At 37.3% G+C, this 24959-nt stretch overlaps 1 protein-coding gene and 1 long non-coding RNA gene across 7 annotated transcripts in view; one reads left to right on the top strand and one right to left on the bottom strand.

Moving 5' to 3' along the window:
• kcnq5a (potassium voltage-gated channel, KQT-like subfamily, member 5a) overlaps positions 1–24959 on the bottom strand; it is a 139344-nt gene that overhangs the window by 57438 nt on the left and 56947 nt on the right. The window lies entirely within an intron of this gene.
• Positions 1938–6455, top strand: LOC309487278. 2 transcript variants are annotated; one of them, XR_014201811.1, is made up of 3 exons: positions 1938–2006; positions 3024–4974; positions 5005–6455. It is a non-coding gene; the product is annotated as an uncharacterized lncRNA (long non-coding RNA). The 2 variants fall into 2 exon arrangements; XR_014201812.1 differs by having other exon boundaries at positions 5009–6455.

Raw genomic sequence — 24959 nt, forward strand, 5'->3', positions numbered from 1 at the left:
AGCAATAATAATTGGTTTACATTAAGTATAAAAGCAAGTAATTCTATTCTCTTGTTGAACAACACTATTAAAATACATCATTTAATATGCATAACATTATAAACAATCAACTTTTGTACATTATGTATTATAACAAATGCCTTCAGAGGGCACCAACAGCCTGGTGATTGTTGTTGTTACACTTTACAGCATGATCATTTAATACTGGCCAAACAACATTTAATTGTTCTTCTTTTTATGATAGAAATTCTACACTTATTTTATTTCTTAAATAAGAACACAAAAATATGCAAACTCAGAGCGAGGGTTTATATTTTTATTTTAAAATCACGATGAACAACAGTTTGCATATTTATAAACGTACTGATGTATTCTCCTGTGTTAGTGTAGGTTTATAAATGAGAGAATATACTATATTATGCTTTTTAAATTGTTTTAATATATCGCGCAGCCTTAGAAAACAATCTAATGCGGTTCATGGATTCTCGTCTGAGGAATGTCCCACTTCCGGTATTTAATTTAACCTGAATTTAATCGAGGCATTGTGACAGACCTACACTAATCATCCTCTAATGAATGTCCCTTCAGTTCTACTTTCTAAGTATGAAATATCATATGCAGTAAAAGACAGAATAATATAATGCAATCACTGTAAATGCTTTGCCACAAACTCAACTCAGTCATGCTGATATCTTGAGACATCTTTTCACCTCAATGACAAATATTGTCACTTTTTAATATTGCGTCACTCTCCTAGTACTAAAAAATTCAAATAAACCATCTTTATGTTGTTTCTACATTAATTTGGAGATTCAATGTGATATTTTAATATAAACATATAGTAAAAAAAAATTATGTTAAACAATAATAATACAAAATGCTAAATAGGATTTTTACATTTAGGGTACAATTTGATTTAAACTGTATTATGATCCACTTCCTTATAAATGCACAAGCTAAGCTTTCTTTATCCATTTTTTTAATCAAAGCCACCAAAGCCACTTTTTACTCACATTTGGCACTTATAAAGTGTTACCTTTGGACCCTAAGAGAGACAAAACTCAATTAAGTGTCCTGAGCTATTAAATAGCACCCACTGAGCAATAAAAGTTTACTTTGGGAAGAGAAAAAAAAAAACCTCAAACGAGATATGAGAGAAGCTGAGCAGGTGGGTTTTATACAACTGGTACCAGCACAAATAGGCCTAGCTCATAGTGAGGAACCGGTTATGCAACATGCTGGTATTGCTTTGTGGACTGGATGAGATAATGGATAATGTTAAGCAATATTTGTTCACAGAGTAGACTAGACAAGATGCCCTCAGGCAAGCATTCCATATGCAAATATGAAACAAGAGAGAGAATGTGGTGAGAAAAACTATTGAAAATTGTCAAAAACAAGGTTTGGCACAGGAGGGAAACATAAGATAGGTGGTGTAAATGGAATATCACAAGCCTCAGAGGGTTAGGAAGCAGAGAGAAGACAATGGAAGAGAAAGAGGAAAAGGAAATGAGACATTCACAGATAAATGAGTAGTTCACTGAAGTATGACATAATCTACCTGCTGGGCATGGAAAACGGAGAGGGAGATAAAGTAGCATCTCTCAGGACTAACATTACTATACCACAGCTCTATTGTTGCAGTATTAATAGGCTTATATCTCTCAGACCAGACTGTAGCTTCCTGGGACCTAAGTGTCCTAAAGGAAGACACTGAGATCTCTACAGATGCTGAGTGTTTGCATCTGAGCACTGACACGCCTGACTGCTTTTGCTAGTCTCTACAAATCAAAATCCCAAAACACTTAACTTACAGTTTGACCGGACAGGCAGAAAAAAATTGTGTTCTAAGCAGTTCTAAGTTAATTTAATTTTTTTACTAAAAAAAAAAGTAAACAGCTCAAGTCGTATTTTCTGACTACTAGATTACAACACAACAGCACCTTATGTAAAATCTGCTCACAATCAAACGGTGTGGGCTGATTCGAAATTACAAGTAACTAGATGTACCGCATCGCGGTACAAAATATGACCGCCACTCAGGCCTGCACTGGCTTTCCACAAAAATAAATGACGTGGAGTAATTTGGCTGTATTGCGTGTTTATGTATATACCTAAAAAAAGTAATAGTATGTGCATGTCTGTCTGTCTGTCTGTGTGTGTGTGTGTGTGTGTGTGTGTGTGTGTGTGTGTGTGTGTGTGTGTGTGTGTGTGTATGTGTGTGTGTTTGTGTATGTGTGTGTCTGTGTGTGTGTGTGTGTGTGTGTCTGTGCGTGTATGTATGTGTGCGTACATGTGTGCGCGTGTGTGTTTGTGTGTGTGTGTCTGTGCATGTGCATGTGGATTTGTATGTGTGTGTATGGGTGTGTGTCTGTGCGTGTGGATGTCAGTGTGTGTGCATGCTTGCGTTTGTTTGTATTCCTGCATGTGTGTGTGTGTGACAGTATCATCCTAAACCAGCAACCCTTCGCTCAACAGCACCATCTACAGGCCGATGAGTGTACAGTCACTAAATGTGTGGAGTGGCCCCCGGGGACCAAACGAAATTTTTCCGTAGAAGTCTAGTGGGGCTACCTGCCCACCAAATTTCATGTTCCCCGGTGTTTCGGTGTCCCTGGTATCGTTGACGAAAAATTTACGGGGGCCCCAGCGCAGGGGGGGGAAGTGGCCCCCGGGGACCAAATGAAATTTTTCCGTAAAAGTCTAGTAGACCAACATACCATAAAAATGTCTTCATCCTCGGTGCCACGGTTCAGGTAGTTATTTAGGAAAAACGGCATTTTTTGGGGTTTGGGGGGGCCCAGCGCGGGGGGGGAGTGGCCCCCGGGGACCAAACGAAATTTTTCCTTAGAAGTCTAGTGGGGCTACATGCCCACCAAATTTCATGTTCCCCGGTGCTTCGGTGTCCCTGGTATCGTTGACGAAAAATTCAGTAAGGTGACAAAAAAAAAACAAAAAAAAAACTTTGACAATCCCTATATGACCGCTTTCGCTAGCTACGCTAGCGGCGGTCATAATAACAGTGAGTCCTCAGAGTTCAGTCATTAGTGCAAATGTGGCGTTTCACATTGTGCCGAATACTCAAGATTCTCACCAACATCTGTACCTCCTGCAAAACACAATGAACATGAAGTTCATTCAGGAGAAAGCAATTAATTTAATGGAGCTTATTTATAACAAGGCTCACATTATCATTATCACTGAACCCAGAATAATACAATTAGCTGAGCAAGCAGCGTTCCGATTCACAATGAATCCCTACGTAGTGTTCACTGCTCCCTGTACACACTGAGCATTTGGAATGCCATAAAATGGCAACTTCAAAACATGAGTCATGCAGATAAAGGGTTCAAAAATATATATAAATAGGTCTATGCATTGCCATATTTTCAAATTTTATACAATATTAATTTTACTTAATATATTGTGTAATCAGGGTCGGGAAGTTACGGAATACATGTAATGGTGTTATGTGTTTAAAATACAACTGTATTCAGTTACAGTTTCAGGTAAAAAAATAAATAAATTGATCACTAAATGGATTACTTGTTATTTTAATTTTTAAATTATTCATTTCATTTAATATTTAGTCCTTTCAGTTGAAAATATTTCCGATGTGATGTGTGTTGTGAGGGCCAGAGGTGAAATACTCTCTTATGATGTGTGTTAAATTCCTACAAGTAGACATAGGGAATGACTTTTAAAAAATTCTTATTCATTTCTTGTTTAAATTCGTTTTGTGTATAATTGTTGTATTATTAGACTTTTTAATTAAATTCAATAATTTTACTGAATATGAATTAAACAAAAGATTATTTTAATTTTTTGGATTTTTTTAAGTAAGTAACACACAAAAATTTGACAGAAAATAGGCCTTTATTAAAATAATATTAAATATCGTCTCGGTTACGTAGGGTAGCACTCGTTCCCCTTCGTCAGCTCACTATGACGTGAGTCAGAAGTGATTCTGACGAATGGAGATCGCTTGCTAGAGCCTATCTACTTTGAGTGAAATTAAACAAGCCAATGCATATTGGCATGCGATAATTGCACCAGCTGCTGTGCATTGCGTTCGCATCCTTGTTTTTCCGTTGAGACCTGTGACTCGGCCGTACAGCGGAAGCTCAGCAACTGTGGCGAGGGGACACACGTCTCCGTTCCCTCCTCGGAGCAACCGTCATTTGATCATCTGGTGGAGCTCCAAAAGAAACAACTGGGACCGCCGTGGACAGCCCAGCGCGCTCTCTTGGGGGCTCCGCGGGTGGCGTTACAGAGGAGTGATCAGTGAAAGAAAGGGTTACGTCATTTTACCAGCGTTGCCAAGCATGGCTATACCACACCATTTTACAGCACAGTAGGTCTATTGCAAACAGAAACAAGTCCAGAGAACTTGCGCAGTGCACACACGGAGTGGAACATTTTGAACAGAGACGGCGCACACACAGAGTGGAGAGCACAGCGCACACAGTGGAACTCTGAGCCGTCGCTTCGAAGTTGTACATCTTCATAAGTGGAGCTGCTCGCAAAGTCACAAAACATGCTGTGCCAGAGTGAAACCTGATCGCTAACCACGGAGGGGCGGGGCGGCAAATTTTCAGCTTATATCTTCAGCCTTTTTTCTCTTTCGGCCAAAAAACGAAAATGGCATTTTCGCCCGATACTTTTCTGCGGCCGAAATTTGGGTACATCCCAGTAAAATATAATACAATATATATTATTATATATTATATACTGTATATATTATTATATACCCTTTTTTATAACAATGTGTCTATAAAAATAAATCGATTTTTTATAATTTAATATATAATATGTAAATATATTTCATGAAATATTAAAGATATTCAGCAGTCTCTAAACTCCTTACATTTAGTTATATGCCTGTTGTGATTAAAACAAAAGTAATTTGGTTGATTGTGATGGCAGAATATCCTGTCAAATCAACTTCGCAAGGCACTATTGGGCGATTGGAATGTAGAGAGAGAGAGAGAGAGAGAGAGAGAGAGAGAGAGAGAGAGAGAGAGAGAGAGCAGAGAAAATCTGTGACAGGATGCTGACTCAAGTTCAGCCCTGTCCATACATTATTTGAGAGGATCGGAATAAAGTGTAGGCGCAATTCGAGGAGGAAAATATAGCTTGTCTGTTACTGGTGTGTGGCGTAAGGGTAATGTGCCTCCATATTTCTATGAACAGATCATATTACAGTGTCAGACCAATGCTGACTAGATATTTTATATGCTGATCTCCACAGAGGCAGTCCCCCATCAGCCACCAAAATAGCAGCAGGGTCATCCATCACCTGGAGAAGAGGAAACTCTATCTTTATCCTGCACAGACTCAAAGAAGCGTGAAATGGCTAAAAATCTTACAGTCCCAGCAATGGAGAAAAAGTGTATGGGTGCATTTTCAAAATATTTCAACTATATATCTACCCAACTATCTTACTGATCAATCTATCCACCAACAGTATCTACTAGGTGTGTGGGGGGGGGGGGGGATTGATTCACATATGAATCACAATTCTATCTTCTAACAATTTGAATCGATTCATTTTTTATAATTTTTTTAAAAATCGATATTCTACAAGTGTTAATAACGTGATGTTGACAGAACAAAGAACAGTGCAGCAACCGGACAGTTTAGACTGCGCACAGGCTTGCAACGGGGGAAAAATTAAGCTTACTTGACAACAACAGATCCATATCAATATTTTAACGAATAGAAAATACCCTTAAATACTGTATAATTACCGGCAGTCGGGTACACGTCAAGCTTTTTTTGTACTTTTCACACACGAGTAGTGCCTTCAACGGTGGCCGTGGTAACGAATAATACCTGCTTGTATATCCTGTATCTATGGAAGCTTGTTTCCGCCACAGAATGAAAAATAAAGAAAGTAATTACTCATAACTCTGAAAAACCTGACAATTTCCATCTCGCAATTCAGATATTTTTTCTGACAACTGCGTGATATAAACCTGCAGTTGCGAGTTATAAAGTCAGAATTGCGAGACAAACTCGCAATTGTTAGGAAAAAAAGTCAAAATTGCATGATATAAACTCGTAATTCCGAGAAATAAAAGTCAGAATTGCATGATATAAACTCGCAATTGCCTGTTATATATAGTTTATATCTCACAATTCTGACTTTATACCACACAATTGCGACTTTATATAATGCAATTCTGAGATTAAAAAGTCAGAATTGAGAGATGTAAACTATATATAACACTCGCAATTAACTTTATTTTTATTCAGTGGCAAACACATATGTAGAGGCTAAATCACTAAATATTAATCAAATTCCAAGACAAGTTTAGAATCAAATCTAAAAATCAAATCTATGCATAAATTTAATCGAAATAAGATTCAAAATCGAGAATCCATTTTTAAATCGAATCGTGACCCCAAGAATCTATTTTAAATCCAAAAGATTCCCACCCCTAGAATCTAGTACCTACTAGGGGTGTGACGAGATCTCGTGTTACGAGATCTCGCGAGATTAAAACGCGACGAGATTTCTCGTCGAGGTGAAAAGTTGTCTCGTGAGTTGTTGTGATGTCAGCGTGATGGAGCGTGAGGGTGAAAATCTGGGATTTCGGCGACTCCTCCGCACACACACACTCGCTGTCCCTCGCTCACTCACTCACTCGCGCACACACTCACTCTCGCTCACATACTCAACACGTCGTGGAGGACCGTTAAAAAATTAAACATGCTAGTCTTTCTGTCGTGATGTCCTGAAGCATTGCAGACGCGTAGGTTGTCGCCCACTATGACACACGTACTATACGAAATGAAACGATCGAATTTTGCGTCCCGACGCCCGTTGTCCTTTACGAATCTCCACGACACCCTACGTCAAACGGATCGTGCCAAAATCGCGCTAAAATCGTGTAATCTGAACCAGGCAGGTAATAAACATTTGACCTATCACGCAAATAACCTATTAAAGCACTAAGACATGGGAACTGTATAGCTAACATTCACATTTGAATATTTATCGCAAGTCATATCGACATCGCAATATTAATGTTATCGCACATCGCAGCTTTTCCTCATATTGTGCAGCCTAGTTACTGCCCAAAGGTCTCAACTGCTGCCAGAAATCGTCGACATGCTTATATTCTTGAAAAAGAACATGACCATATCTTAGGCTGTTCTGTGTAGTTAATTTATCTCTTTTTCATGCTTGAAGAAATCATTTGTTTCTGTTTGAACTTGTAGTTTTGAGAGAGCAGTACTTTGATTATGGATACACTTACTGTTTGCATTTAAAGTTAATAAAATGTATTTTATTTATACTGTTTTATTTATTTTTTATGTTCGATTTGTGGAAAGGAGTTAAATTTCTCATGTGAAATTGTACAGGGGAGAAGCCAGACGGTAGAGTTTATAGCAAAACATTTTGCAGTGTTTGCATGTCCTTTACTGCATATAATTAATTAAAATAGAAGTAAAATAACATTCATTACAAGTTGATTTCAAAATGCACCTAAATTGTTTTGCATTTTGTGATTTTCAGTTGAATAAAAGACTATTTTCCATTCATATATTTCATCATTGAGGATTTCTTAAAAATTGTGTAAAAATCTCGTCTTGTCTCGCTCTCGTGAACCCAACCTCGTGTCGTGTCTCGTCTCGTGGAGTAAGCGTCTCGTCACACCCCTAGTACCTACCGATTTATCTACCTGTCCACCCACCCACCCATTCAACTATCCATCTATCTACTCAACTACCCATCCATCCATCTTACATTCAAATTGAATATGCATTGTCCCGGGCCCCTTAATGAAGGGGCACATTAAACCTGTTTTTGTACTGCAGAGTGTATAAAATGTGTCCCTGGCCCAGTAAACTGAAACAACAGTGCTGGTTAGGGGTTTGTTCATAAGTACAGTATGTGAGACAGTAATTGTGATACTTGCCCACTAATTAGATGCAATCACCACTAATTATGTGTATATATAAATGTATTATTATGAGGAAATTCCATTATAAAGATAGAATAAAAATCTCAACACCACACTTGTCCTCCTAGTCTAGAGAGGTCTATGTGCATGTGTGTGTGCTTGAGGGTGTCTTTCCAAAGCGATCACAATTCAGTGCAAGGTTCAGACTGAATCGATCTCTGACTCAACAACTGAAACAGTCCCTGACCAATAAGATACTTTTTACAGTTTTTTTTTTAGGACTGAGATGTGTGAAGAGTACAGCTAATCTTTTAATTTCGTTGCGGGAGACGATACATTCTGAACTCCAACTGACAGAGAGAGGGAGAAAATGTGATAGGCTGCAAGATGAATGAATTGGACTGATAGGCTGCAAAGCCATCAAACTAAAAATTTAGAAAGCCACAACAGTGGCTTGGATGTATTTAAATTCTACATCCCTAAACATAAATTCAAATAGTAATACTGCATCCTCCTAATTGTTCCCTCAATTCTCAATTTAATTCTGAATGGCACACATGCTCTTTGTATTGTTCTTCTTACCAATTCCCAATATAATCTGATATCTTGTTCTAAATACACCACACATCACACATCACTGTCAGGTGGGTCAGGTGGGAACAGGAAAATGTAAAGAACCTAGCAATCAGAGGACCTCAATGAGAGAGAATGAATGGAAAAAAAAACATCCACTTGTCAGGGCTTTTAAAAGCACATCAGAATTAAAGATGTCAGGGGAAATAAATCTTTCCCCATTTTCCAGCCATTCCATTTCAGTAAGATAAGAACAGCTGGCAAATAAAGCCCAAAGTGAATGTAGCCATCTGATTGCGGGAAATGAGTATTCTGTGCTGGTGAGGATACATACACATGGGACTCTAAAGTTTGTGGAGGAAGGTGGCACAAGTATGTGTGAGTTTGCATGAATGTGTGTGTGTGTGTTGGTCCACGGGTTGTTGCCGTAAAGGGGAGGAGAGATCACAGTGCCTTGATCAAAAACATTTTTTGCTTGAGCGAGTTGCCTTTGAAGCTTAACACTGCTTTAAACACTTGCAGTCTTATCAGAGGGAAAACATTATTCTACTTGATTAAACCTTGATTTAGATCTATATATTACTCATGTTGCACCTATTACCAGCAATTTAGTTCAGCGCAACACAAATTCCTTTAATGTTTACATTAATGCCCAGGAATAATTCTCTGAACAGGAAAACTAAAACAAAAAACAACAACAGATTGTCTGCTTAATATTGCCACACATTTCCTCAACACTAACTAGCTGTGCATGATACTACTGAGACCCTAAGGGGAAACAGTGCTGGAAATAAATATGAGATGGAAGGGGGGGGGGGGGGGAAATAGGCCAATGCTTTTGCGTTCTCTCGCAAATGTTTTAAGTTCCCCCAAGAAACTGCGTTTGCTCACAAAACCGTTGCGTTCCCTCGGAAAACCACTTGTGTTCGCTCAAAACTTTTTTTGTTCTTTGCGAGCGAACGCAAAACATTTGCGAGAGAATGCAAAAACATGACCAAATTATCTCATATTTTTTTTCCTTCACCATGTCCCTTTAGGGGCTCCGTACCATACCAAGTCAAATTAGTTAATTTAATTCAATTAACCAATGAAAATATAAAAATACTTTTTCATTATAAAAACATTGTTTTTTTCCATTATTTCTTCTTTTTTTTTTTAAGAGGTCTCTTAAGCTCACCAAGGCTGCATTTATTTGATCAAAAATACAGTAAAACAGATATATTGTGAAATATTATAAAAATGTAAACCGTTTTCCATATTAATATATTTTAAAAATGTAATTGATTCCGGCAATGGCAAAGCTGAATTTTTCAACATTATAATCAATGTTGAAACAGTTGTGCTGCTTAATATTTTTGTGGAAATCGTGATAATTTTTTATTATCCTTGCATCTAAATTTTATCTACTATTTATGCATGCTGTTGAATGTGATTTCTCACTAAATGAGGGCTGTCAGAAAAGGTCAAAGATGTGGGATTAAAAGGGTGGTCACACTGCCACACACTATCATTCGTTGTGGGCAAGTGGTCAACATTAACTAGTTAGTATGGCCCATTTGCTGTGACACTATCTGGGCACACAAAGCATCTTTCTCCATTAACAGCCATTCAAAAGTTACAGGGCATTCTGAAATACTACTTATTTAATGAGTTGGGTTTTTGTGGGATTGGGAGGTAAATTTGAATACTCAAAGAAGTGTCTGTTAATGTGAAGTCACACTAGACTAAACAGCTGAGATTCAATTAACAAAACACCTGAGAATGAGAGTATCAATGGAATTACTGTGAATGCTTTTCTTCTGAATTACTTAAAATGTACTGTACATAGAGAAAATGTTCCCTGCTACAGATATTAATATCTGTGAGTTTATAAGTTTGAAATGTGATAATATTAATATCACTGCATTCCTTTGTAGAGAACAATGGTGAAAAAAAGGAAACACATAAATCAAAGCTATATTGCAATATGCTGACAGTAAGCATAGTGCTGAGAGAGGAAAAAGTGGTGACGTGGCAAGGAATTCAGAGGAAATTAAAAAATAATAATATCATTTAGTTGAATGATTTCAGCATAAACAGTTTGTCCCGGACGGGCAAACAAACAATTTTAACATATTCATATAATATATCTGGGTAATCAAAAAACAACAATAATACTAAATTCAATAGGAGCTGGGTTGAAAGCAGAAGAATGAAGAAAAGTCAGAGTTCACATCCACATTCTGACAAGTGAAACAAATTAGCTACAATTGAATGTAATCAGCAGTTTTTAGGAATTGAAGTCAGCCATGACATCACAACAACATATGCTTATGCAGCAGTCTAGGATCTATGCATACAAATGCTCTTTTACTGCCACAATAACACAATACACAACAGAGTCCCAACAGCATGTGGCTTTCGTGTACATAGCTAAGCCTCTTGAGCGCTGGTCTTGTTCTTCCAGAAGAATCTTGCCTGAAGACATTATTGAGAAGCTCCCAGGGAACAACACGCTATGCTTTCCCTGATTCAGGTTTTTCAGCAGACGGCTATAAGCCAATCTGCTGTAATGGCTGTGGCAGCCTGCTGAACACTGAATTCTTCAGAGAGGCCAGTCATTAGCTACACTAGGGCATCATTAGAAGAAATATCAGGTCTCCACAGATACGAGCTTAAAGGGGCCTCAGCATTTGTGATTTTTAATTCATGTACAGGTCTATAAATAACAAGCTGAGGTAGAGGCATTCACCTGAGGGCTATGGAGCAAACTGCTGAAAGCACACCTTCTCTTGCTCACATTACATGCTCTCGTCCTCGTATCCTCGCTTACACTTTGCTCCGGTTTCTCTACTTTCAGTATAGTTTTTATTTAAATTTCTATAATATAGTACCACAAATGGTTCAATTTAATTACGTTTTATTAGTAAAAATGAATAACAGTACAGCGTACTGCAGTACGTGCTGACAATGTAATGTGCTATAAATGTGCAATTGCTGCTACATTTAGTAGTAAATTATAACTAGCATCACTCTGACATCTCCGGGGCATTTTGGATTCAGAGTCGCTGACTGGATCTGCTAAGATCTGTGCTTCAGATGGCCAGCACCAGAGAACAAGTAGTCACCAATGGATTTGCCAACGTTTGTGAAGTTTACAGCACAAAATCTCTGAAATATATCCAAAAGTTAAAGGGGTGGTTGATTGTGATTTCACTTTTTTCATTTTAAATGGTGTGTAATGTTGCTGTTGGTGCATGAACAGTATCTGCAAAGTTGCTGCGCTGAAAGTTCAACGTAAGCAGAGATATCGTCTTTTAAAAATCAGGAAGTTTAATGCCTACAAAAACGACTCGAATGGGACTACAACGAGATACTTCCCGGGTTTTATACGTAACTAACCCATGCAAAAAAGGGGGCATGGCCATATTTCTGCGGCTTTGTCGAAGAGGAAGAGTTATAGTGGAGAGCTGTAGCCATGCCGTCGAAAGTGTGTTATTTTCACCCAGCTGCCAGGTCTTCTGTGTTCGGGCTTCATACGGACGCTGTAGTTCGTCAACAATGGCTAAAATTTATGTTTGATTATGTTCCTGAAATTTTCAATCGTAATTAATAGCTCTCTGTGCTGCGCATTTTACGGAAGACAGCTTCCAGAATCTCCACGAATTCAATGCCGGATTCAACAAGAAACTGTTACTAAAACATGAAGCAGTTCCAACTTTAAAACCAGAGGCAGCAGTTGTTGGGCCACAACCTGTGAGTAAGACTTAATAATGTTTGCATGTATAATTTCAGACGTAATGTTTTAGTTTTGCCAGCGCTGGCTTTAGTAGCCACTTACACGTACAAACGCGTACAAACATTTTGGACCTGAATTTGTAATTATGTACTAATTTTGTAAATGTATTTTCCATGTATATTTTATGACGTAATTTTTCGATTTGATCAAGAACGTAAACCAATGCCAACGCTGTTTGTTTATAGCCAGTTAGTTCGATGCTATTTTGTGTGTATAAGACAAACGTGTATAAAGTTCAAAAAATTATATGTAATCGCAACAGCCAACTTCAGCTGCTGAAGTTAAAACAATAACTTTAAAAAACGGTATTACTCAGTCATTTATTCAGTTATATTAAATGTTTAATCAGGAGAAACCGTATCTCAAAAGCTAACAAGCAGCAGTAGCATTTACAGCATATCGAAATTCTTATATAATAATAGTAGATTAGAATAGAATAATAATAATAAAAAAATTACCATTCAGAAACGTTTTGTTAGAGCCGTGTTTGGGGAGGTTGCTTGACTCTCTTCATTGCCGCTTTCTGGGTCTGATTCTGGCTCAAACTGATACGGCAGTATTGACACCATTATTTACATTGGACCGGAGCACATGCAACTTTCGCCCGTAAAGGTAATGGGCGTGAAGTTTCCGGACAACATGCACTACGCAGTTTAGCCAATTACAACACACCGGCCCAACTAACCAATCTGAGCCCATTGCCTGTTTCTGAGGGAGTGGTTTCATAGAATCAGGAAGTCAACCGGTCGTTCAAATGACAGAGGAGAAAGCAGCTTACAATAAAGGTGAAATTTATGAAAAATAAGACTTAAAAAAAAACAAAAAACCCGAAGACATGTTATATTGCACCCCATAAACACAATCATGCAAAGAAAAAAAGCAGTAAACCACCCCTTTAAAGCTACAGTCCGTAGTTTTTCCTCTTTGTCGCCATCTCTGTTCAAAATCTGTAATTGCAGTTATTTGCAGAATTATCAACTTTACGTGGGTTGTGCCTCGGCACGGCACAGCGCGGATGAATCCAATGTTTTGAGGAGAATGTGTGGCTGTCAGTCACAGCGCCGGTGTGGATACTGTCATTAGGAATCACAGATTCTACTTTTTGGAAGTATGACCAACATAAGAATTTTCACCGGAAAATGTAATCTGAACAAGTAAATAACATCCACTTTTGTTCTGACCAACTAAGGGAAAAAAAGCATTGCAGTAAATCGCGCTGATTAAATCTAACGATCGCTTATCATATCACGTCAAACCGTGCAAATTATACTTTGTTCTCAAATTGTTAATGTTAACAACATCAGCATTGCGTGACTACATTTAATGTGTATTAGGCCTACCTGTAGTTCAGTACTCCGTAACTGTATGAATTAAGCGAACAAGTGTGCTACTGTTACATAATTGAACCACTGAAATGTCTTACCTGACCAGCAGGAAAAAAGCTGTCTCTGCGTTCGTTTTGAACCCCTTCAAAACATGGAGTTCACTCTACCTTTCAAAAGCCCTTCCGATATTTATCCTTGTTTTCGCATGGGCCCGGTTGCAGTCTCTTTTTTTCTATAGCCAGTACGAAATCTTTTGCATTTTACAACGGGTGAATCTCTAGTTGTCACGGGTGATTGTCGTTTGAACCTTTCTGAATCCGCCATCAAATTGAAAAGTTTAATTATATCAAGTGCTGTGAGAAAAGGCTACAAATCTCCACCTCCAACATCCTCACACGCAATAAAGCCTACTATCTGAGACACCTTCTTTATGTGTACAGATGTGACGTAATGACGCAAGACATGCTCGAATTTCCCGCGGAAATCTACCAGTACCACTGGAATTAAAAACATTATTACAAGCTTACCTTACTGTAGTTATGTACTGTACTTGCTCAAAAATTTAGTTTGGATAATTTTTAACCCAAAAAGGTTACGGACTGCAGCTTTAACTAAATGAGGCTTTGCAATGTTTCATCAACAGTTGTCCCATTATTTACTTTAACCTCTTTGCTGAAAAGTCCTTTATAATTGTCCTGTCATACAGAATCACTCAGACAGATTTACCTGCCCACAAAAAAAGAGCAGACTGTGATCATTTTGAACATGAAAATACAAAAATTCAAGTCCTTTTCTTTTTAATTCTATTTTGATCTGTGCATTGATACCAGTAAGTTTTTTTTTTTTGTAAGAAGACTTAAGTTGACGACATCTGCATTTAGTGCATCAAAATACAGTAATATTGTTTTCTATTTTAAAATATTTTAAATGATCATTTATTCCTTTGATGGCAAAGCTGGATTTTCAGCAGCCATTTCTCCAGCCTTCAGTGTCACACGATCCTTCAGAAATCATTCTAATATGCTGATTTGGAGCTAAAGATTTTATTATTATCAGTGTTGAAATTAGTGCTAAGTGTTTTTGTTCATTTTTTGTATCAGTAGCCAATGAGCTCGCTGCTCAACCTTCAAATACTCGGTCAGCACTTTCTGGAGTAGTTGCCGCATGTTTTCAGAAACCCTCCACCTTCCCCAGCTCCACCTGTATACAGTAGATCTGCTATGGGTTATTCTTGTATAGAATATTGTACAGCAGCAGCATGTCTTACATGCTCACAGCAGCGTGTTGTGTATGTATTGGCAGCAGCAGCGTAGCAGATCTATTCTGCAATGAGCAAACATATCAACATTGTCATACCCATTACCATGCCAAACACTCACAATGCAAAAATGTATTTTACTGTCACTTTTGGTCAATTTACTGCATCCTTGCTGAATAAAAGTATTAATTTATTTCAAAAACTTGCTGACCCCAAACTTTACAGTAGTGTTTGCGTGTATGTAGCTAGTTTCCACCTTCATAATAAATTCAGCTATCAATAATAACCTTCTTTTTAATGGTAAATTTTTCAACATGTAGCAATTCAAGATTTTAGGAGTGATCACATAGAATTGTAACTGTATTGATTAAGTAAATTGATTTGGAAAGGAACACACATCTGTAATCCTTTTAACTTCAGTTAAAACAACTCAGACTTAAATCAGATTTAAAGCATAACTGTCTTCTGAGCAGGGACAGAAGCCAAAGAAAGCAAGTGGAAAAAGAGCCTTCTCTGGAACTACTGAGCAGCTTTTTTTTAAGTGTGCCGAGAGTGTGGAGATATTTTCCATCCATTAGTTGAGCGTTAGGCCATGAAACACACACACACACACACACACACACACACACACACACACACACACACACAAAAAAAGATACACGCTTCCAACCACACACTCACACATACATGCAGGCCAACATTTAATTGACTTTCTATGTTTACATTTAATTAAGTAATCGTTTCACATCCAGATCAATGTTATTATTGTATCTGCTTGAGCTTTAAAATCAACCCCGAATGAAGCGCACAACTTCTCAGACACCTAACAAACCAAAATGAACAACAATAATACAACCTACTAGCAGCGAAATAAGTGCAAATGGGTGCACATTGACACAAAACCACATCCTGACTCTACCAGCTGTATTAAACTGACTCAAGTGCACCATGTCTAAAAGATAATTTCGATAATAAGGCATGAAGGATGTCTAAATTTGCATATCTAAATCTTTAAACTCCCCTACGTGTTGATTCAGTAGCAGAGGAACAGAATTAACTGATTCATTCATTCTGCAATAGTCTGCTAAACAACACAACCTGCAAATTCAAAGTCCAGTTATTGCATTTGATCATTATTCAACGTGGGCACATTATCTACTTCAAAAGCAAAATGTCTATTTGACTGCGTTTACAAGTGAATTATATATAGTTGTTGAATTGCTCTATATAATGTCAGTGTATGCAGGTGTAAAGTGTTTTGGCCCTGGTCTGATGTTGAGATATAGTACAGAGAGTCTGATGTCTCGATGTGTATATACTGGAGCGAGGAGGCTCAGGTTTGTTTGAGCATGCAGAGGCTGCCGGCTCTTGTTTTGTTGTGCTGAGAGACACATGCACTACGTAATGGAATCTCTGTAGTCTCGTGTCTGGCTTCCATTGAGCTGTCCCATCCATCCTCATACAAGCGTCTGGACGCCTGGACATGATCACACACTCCTCCTCAGCCCTGGGCTCCTTGCACTGACACAGGAGCTGAGAAAACACACAACTTGCTGCTACTTACTAACAGAAGCTCAAATGGATACACACATATGCAAGGATCAATCACTTTGATGTGCATCACTGCAGTGACATCTTTGTTTGCAAAGGGATTTGCAAAGTGCAATCATTGTCTTTCTTTCTCAAGTTTTTTCTCTTTCGGTTCATAAGAAATGTGCTTTCGCAAGGTACTTTCCTATGCATTTATATCCTTTACTGACAAATGGTTAATACTTTATAAGGAGTGAGAGATGTCATAGCACATAGGTTTACTAAAGAGACAGGCAGCATTGCACTAAGGATCATAACGAGATGGGAGGTTCATGCTTCTTTCCAGCACAGTACTGCTAAAAGCCTATCCTATTCTTAACACATTTTAGTTGTATTTCCCAGTTAGAAATAATGTTACAAAATCCTATAAACAATATTAAAATTTCTTGAGAGTATATTAAAGGGGTAGTAATTCACCCAAAAATGACAATTCTGTCATCATTTATTCACCCCCATGTCATTCAGAACCAGCATTATTAAACTAAAAATAAAAAATACTAAAAACTGTTTCTAGTAATTGGAATAGAGCTGAAAGAAAACAAAAATAGTAAGATGAAAAGCTTTAACTTATTTTAGTTCAAGTTTAAAGGAATAGTTCACTTAAAAATAAAATTTCTGTCATAACTGACTCACCCTCAAGTTGTTTTAAACCTGTGTGAGTTTTTTTTCTTCTGCTGAACACAAAAGAAGATATTTTGAAGAATGTCGGTATCCAGACAGTTCATGTACATGATGTACAAATCTAACTTTTCATTTTTAAGTAAACTATTCCTTTAAGTATTAACATGAATAAAATAATACTTTTTTCTATACATTTTTATAAAGAAATATGTATGATAAAAACGAATAAAAAATGACAATGTCACTAACAAAATCATTAAAAATAAAAACTAAATAAAAACTAAAACAAAACTAATTCAAACATTAACAAATATTATGATACTAATACTAAAATAATGCTGTTTCAAACCTGCATGACTTAGCTTACTTTCTTCTGTGGAACATAATAGGAAATATTTTGAAATGTCTCTATGTTTGTTTTTTAATTATTTTATTTTCATAGAATGGAAGTCAACATCACCAAAACGGTTTGGTTACCAACATTCGTCAAAATATATTTTTTGTGTGCTCCGAAGTCATTTTTGCACTGTATCCCAAATCCTCTTTAAAGTCTTTCACCAATAATCCCTTTACCACACAAATAATCGTATTTGTGTTCATGTTCTTCCCAAAAAGTGATAATTTTGTAGCTTGAAACACATGGTCATATAAATTATTGCTGTATGGATAGGTAACATTCTCTGTAGTTACAAGATGAAGAGTTTGCAAGTGATATTAGAGACTACTGAGGGGAAAAAAGAAAAACTGAGGCAGAAAAAAAGATGACAAAAAAGATGAGCAAACAACAAATGATACTTCACAGAGAGAGGAAGTAGAAAGTGACTGTAATGTCAGCAGATGAAGTGTGAACACATACCTGCGGTTAGAGCAGCAGATCGCAAACAGTGACAGAAAGTGCAATTCAGCAAGAAAAACGTACGCACACTGATGTATCACTGTCGGCTATAGCTCTCACGGGACCCCTATAAGGTCACTAAGGGGCTAAAACTACCCTCATTTCTTCTAACCCACTACAGGGGACAGTCCCAAGACAATGCACAAAAAAGAAGTAGATCAGGTACTTTACTAGAACATAAGAACTTGATAGAGATTGGTGGGGATGCAGTGAGATTACTCAGCTTTAGATGAGGAATATACAGCAATGTGTTGGAGATCTGTGGAGCAGAGCTGGAGAAATCAAACTGCTGTTTCAAGAGGATTTTCATGAATGTGACTGGCAGGAAACTATAAGGACTGTCTATCCGCTGTTTGATAATATTTATATGAAACTCCATTCAAATATCAAACAAACACAATAGAATAAGAATTTTAGGAGTTTGCAGATGCTTTTTCCTCAAAGCGAATGCATTCAAGTTACGCATTTTATTAGTTCTTACTTTCACTAAGAATCAAACCCATTATCTTGCCATTGCTAGACAATGCTCGAGCTACAGGAAGGCCAATCATTTCAAATAATACAACTTTTCTCCTAGTTTACCTTTAGTGCAATGTCTTAGACAATATTTGAAAATATAATTGATAGTAATATGCTGAAACCTAAACCTAAAAATGTGCTTCATGGTAACAACATCTAAATAAATGTATTTATTCAAAATATTATTTACTATGACTGAATCAAGTACACTACATGTATGTGTATCAAGTAGAAATAGCTCCTTAAGTCTATACACTATTTAACCTTGTTTTTTCTTCAAAAATAACAACATTTAAATTATTTCTGTCAGGACCACTACCGTCAAATACGATTGACAATTAGCATACAGTTTGGATTGGTGGTATGGTTCCGTTCTGGGCGAGAACGCCCTGCGCATCCATGCAGCCTAACATGGATAAGAGCAGGGAGAGCAGCAATATCCCCCCTTGGGGTAAACAGAACAGAACCAACATGAATGTTTGCAAATATTTAATTCAAGATTTTAAAGTACAACATAATTCGAGAATTCATTCTGATTCAAGGGGAATCAGAATGCCAAATCCTGACTGGGCGAGAGGAGGAGCTGGGGATGGAGGAGGGTTAGCTCCTGAGAAACGCGATAGCTGCTGATAATACTGAAGGAGCTTACATATGTATACAGTGATAGGCGTCGTATTCCTATAGGTAGATGTGGATCAGCTGAGATCCGCTGCCAGAACTAACGCTACGCTTGATGAGCGATCACATCATAAATCTATCTTCCCAACTGTGTTTTTCCCTTATCCCAAAATACTACTAATAATGTTTATTTATATTTTGCAGGAAACTGCTTACTTCCATCATTTATCTGTGAATGTTTATATTATATCTGTAAATAAAGGAAAGAATGCCAGGCTACTACTATATGCAGTGGAAGGCACCATAATCGCTTGATGCCACAACTGAACTGAAACAAATGCAATCAAAAAGGGAAAGGGACAATGCCCGTGATAAAACACAAATCAGCACTGGCTTTGCTCTTCAGAAATTTAGTTTAGTTTCTGTGCATTGACAAATTGTTCTTGTTGGTAACAATTAATGCCAATCTCTAAACCATTTACTATTTTGGTCTATTTGCCTTATAGTCGACTGACCAAGTAATAATAGTTTCCACTATTTTACCCAATAATTATGACTAAAATCTATGTTGCAAACTTCTGTAACATCATATTAAAACAATTGTTTCCAACCAGTCAAAACAACGGTAGCATACGCAACATACCTCATCGTTAAACATTTTTCGGATATCTTTCTTTTATTTTTGGGGGAGTTTTGATGTCATTAGTGAGATTCACACTGATAAGGCTTTTACCTGTAACCATGGGCACTGTGGTGCGGCTCAGATTCATTTGCAAAGATCAGCGGAAGCACAACTTGCGGAACCAAAACAATGTTCCTCCGCAAGTAACTTGTAGTTTTATGCTTCAGCTGCTAGAGGGCCAAAAGTTACATAGTGTAGTTTTACAGAGATAATGTAATATATATGGTTACTATTGTGTTATGTCAGCAACTACTATACCAAGTAAAATCCCTAAGATCCTTCTTACCTGGCCAAGTAACTAAAACAGCATGTAGATGCTGTAACAGCAGCAGAAAAAGGATAGAAAATATGCTTCCTTATCACAAGTACATGAAAAAAATTGCTTTTCAGTAGGCTTTTTCAGTTTCAGTGTTAAAATTGTTTCTTGTATTCAGCTTAATATACATAGGCAACAATTAGGATCTGTCATACCTTTCTCTGGGCTATACAGCATCTGCCATACATTATGTTTGAAAATAATAACTTTTGTGTATTGTCATATCTCTTTAAAATATGGATACTGTAAAAAGTTAATGTGAGTGTATTGACAGGGCCATAAACTGCTCACATTCAGTCAGACTACATTAGACTGCTCCTTCACTTCTACTGTTTAGACACAATCAGGTCCCTAATGCAGCCATAATAGCTTATTTTATGTCCTGCTTGTGTACAATGTTTGTGTGCTTGGTTGAGGGTAAGAGAAGAGAAATACAGCAGGTCCAAGAGCATTTTCTCTATAACATGAGACCTTGGGGATAACAATGCAAGCAGCTCCCATTAAACTGAGCAAATAACCATGTCAGGTTTCCAGACCATTATCACATTTCCCACAGCTTGCAGCCTCTCTCTTTCTACTTCTTTCATGAAGCTCGACTGAGAGTTCAGGGAAGGTTTCCCTCACATTCTTTGCTTTGGGTTTGTGTTAGTTAGAAATATCTGAGTCTCCCAGGTTAATTATTTGATTAGTTTAAACACTTCTTACTCCAGCAGTCCTTCCCTGATAATTGCTCCAGCTAATTTATCTATCAGCAGTTTCCCCCGCACAGTTTATAGTGGAACAAGTGCAACAACATGATCATGACCCCAGGCCTGGAGATAAACACTGGCATAACTAACAGACTTACACCAGATATATCCACATTGCAGCCGCTCTTTGGTCAGATGAACAATTAATTCTTCAGGATTCCCTATTTCTCTAGACTAGAGGCTTGTTACAAATCTATTATAGGCTCAGGATAAGTGGCGAGCGGTGACTTTTTTAACTGGGTGTCCTGTGTGGCGCGTCATGTTAAAAAATTTGCCCGAAGCAGATACATTGGATGGGTTTATACACTGAACAAAATTTTAAATGCAACACTTTTGTTTTTGCCCCCATTTTTCATGAGCAGAACTCAAAGATCTAAGACTTTTTCTACATAACAACACCGATTGTTGCAGCAGCTGTCCGCATGGCTGGTCTCAGACGATCTTGGATGTGAAGATGCTGGATGTGGAGGTCCTGGGCTGGTGTGGTTACACGTAGTCTGCGATTGTGAGGCCGGTTGGATGTACTGCCAAATTCTCTGAAATGCCTTTGGAGACGGCTAATGGTAGAGAAATGAACATTCAATTCACAGGCAACAGCTCTGGTGGACATTCCTGCAGTCAGCATGCCAACTGCACGCTCCCTCAAAACTTGCGACATCTGTGGCATTGTGCTGTGTGATAAAACTACACATTTTAGAGTGGCCTTTTATTGTGGCCAGCCTAAGGCACACCTGTGCAATAATCATGCTGTATAATCAGCATCTTGATATGCCACACCTGTGAGGTGGATGGATTATCTCGGCAAAGGAGAAGTGCTCACTAACACAGATTTAGACAGATTTGTGAACAATTTTTGAGAGAAACAGGCCTTTTGTGTACATAGAAAAAGTCTTAGATCTTTGAGTTCAGCTCATGAAAAATGGGGGCAAACACAAAAGTGTTGCGTTTATAATTGTGTTCAGTATAATAAGCGAGATGCTCATGCTCACTCTAGACAAAGTTTCTTAGCTACTCAGTTGCTTGCTCTCATGGCACATAGCAACACAGCTAAAATCATTCCTAATATGTTGGACCTTTTATTGAAAGTAGCCTACATTTACCTGTTGAGACATGCCTTCACAAGCATCTCCCTTTGAGTTGAGGGAGGCACGACGCACGAAAGGGCCATTTGCAAAATATGTTATGGGTCACTAGTGTCGCAGAAACTACATAATTCACCTTTAAACAATACGGTGCAACGACTTAGGACACACAAAAGACCAAGATCAGAGACGACAAATAAGAAACACCATGGCAGGTGTTTATGTAAACGTCAATTTAAATGTATGCTGGAAGTATTTTTTTTAATCAAGAATTAAAAATAAGTATAATATAATTAGAGCCCGACCGATATATCGGCGGGCCGATATTATCGGCCGATATTAGGCATTTCCCAAACTATCGGTATCGGCATTTATAACGGCCGATAAATGAATATTTAAAAAATAAAATAAAAGCGGACAAAACACCCTTCAACCATGTTATGAGTGTTGGCGCTGCATAGTTTGTCCACCAGAGGGCACTATACAAGGAAGATCGCTCGGGCTAGAGGAGTGCACTAACAGAGTCCAGAGTTCACCTGAGTCAGGAGACGGCAGCGCCGGATGATTCCGTCAGCATTAAAGACTTTTTAAATAATTTAACTCGCGTTCATGTTTGAATGCCTTGTGTTTGTGATGCAAAAGACGATGCGCGCTAACCATTACCATAGTAAACATAGTAAACTCTTGAAGATACGCATAGTAAAAAAACATAGTGAACGCTTGAAGAAATCAAACCAATCATAAAGGCTATCACAGTCATGTTTTTATTTTATCTGTCAGTAGCCTACGTCTCGTCTCTTTATACCGGACTATCATAAAATAAAGCAACTTTTTTTTCGGGAGCTTCCTCTGTTTCTCTGACTGAAAATATCTGTATGGGAGTCGAGAGAGTGCTAAAGCTCCTCAGGTCGTATTTTTGGTGGCATATATTTGTAGAAATGATCATTCTTTCTAAATGTGATGTAAATATGTCCTGTAACTACCAGATAAACAGTAACAGACGCGACTGAAGAAGTAAGTGTGTCCTCTTTCTTTTGTGAAATAGACCTAACGGTAATTTATTTCTGAGTGACTAATGTGCAATTTTGACATAAATTAATTCATTATGATCAATGTATCACTTTTTATTGTAAACCTGTGGTAAAACATCGATGCTTGGGTTTTAAATATTCAAGTAAACAACAAAAATGCCAGCATTTATCATGTTTGTTTTCAACGCGGCTAATGAGCTTGGAAATCACAACGAACTTATTCTGCCTAAATAAAGTAATGATTACTGTATTTATAACTAGCATATCTGTAGTTCCAGTCTCTGCATTGTAAAATGTAAGTTAGGCACGCGAGGAGTGAACATTTAGACATAGAGAAAAAGTATCAAACATAGCCTGTGCATAAAAGTTAGCTTTTCTTTTACACGTGTGTGAAATCCAAGTGTGCGTTGCTGACTTCGTTTAGCCGCAGCATTAACGAGACACAATGTATTTAGTGCATCACTAAGTAGTAGATTTTAGAAGGCAGGCAGCAAATGATGATTGAAAATGGTTTGTTGTAGCTTGATGGAATAGATGGATAGAATTAAAAGAGTGCAGGTAAAGGGATAAGCAAGTTGACATTGTAATTATAAGGTAGCTTATAACATTGACATTTGGCAGACGCTTTTATCAAAAGCGACTTATATTGCATTTCAAGGTACACATTTACAATCTTATCAGTTCTACACACACACACACACACACACACACACACATTATTACATAATTGAATTATTACTGTCAATATTAATAATAATTTTATTTATTTTTGTTCAAAGGACTTTAAGTTTCATATCTTAAGTTTGTATTTTTATACATTATATTTATCAGAACTTTAATATATTCTGTTCTGTTGTGACAATAAAACAAACAAGTTTATTTTTAAACTGCATTATCATATTATTTTAGTAAGGCTGAGGACTCTTAAATAAGGACAAATAACTAATGTTAGGGAAATCTGTTCATGTTTTGTTACGCGTTTCTGGATAAAAAAAAAAAAAAAAATATATATATATATATATATATCGGCCGATATATCGGAAAATCGGATTTTTAAATCACCAAATATTTGTATAGGTATCGGCCTTAAAAATCCTTTATCGGTCGGGCTCTAAATATAATACATATTAGTAGTAAATTATAAGTAAATTATAATTATAATTATAATAAATAAATATATAAGTATTATAAATAAATATAAGCCAGTTGAAATGATGCAAATTGATGACTATAACAAACGCATAGGCCTAGACTATCGATTAACAACCTCACAGTAGGTCTACTTAAAATAGGGCTGTCTTTAACAGATTATACGTTTTCGTAAAAAATTGAATACTATGAAAATAGTTTCATTTATGATTTATTTAATTTTTTTCATTTGATATAGTGTAGTTAGTTCTGTATCAAAGTCAATGTGATTTCAATCGATCGAGATCTGGCAACACATTTTTCTGCTTGGGTGAGAAATTTGTGGACAGCTGTCCCTGCGCATGAGATCCCCCATTTGCCAGAAAACCAATGATGGTACATGACGATACATAACAACAATGCGTAGGCGCCAAAGCGGTTGTGGATCCACTTACTCAAAACCCACCGTAACTGGAAGGTTTGAAGAAAAATGTAAAGACGTTTGGCAAATAAATAAATGATGGACTGCAACATACGTATTACCAACATTTTATCATGTTTTATCACACATCAAACAAGGGAATTTATAGTAATTTATAGAGCAATTATTAATTAGCGAGTCCACAAATGGATTGGGTATGCAGAGCGTTTACTGCTTATGGGCCGCACGCCTCATATATTCATACAACAATGGAAGGTGAGGCAAAAAGTCTGTTTTGCGGCAACATCCGAAAATCTTAGATACTCTAAGTTTGAGAAAAAGAAAAAAAACATCATGACACTTTCATCTTAAATGCCAACATCTAACCTAAATCATGACCTTTCTCTTGCTACCTATGATTAACCTTTTCATGCCAGGCAGCTTTATGAGTTATAAGCAG

The sequence above is a fragment of the Leuciscus leuciscus genome, assembly GCF_965113295.1.
Source record: "Leuciscus leuciscus genome assembly, chromosome: 22".
NCBI classification, from domain to species: Eukaryota; Metazoa; Chordata; class Actinopteri; order Cypriniformes; family Leuciscidae; genus Leuciscus; species Leuciscus leuciscus.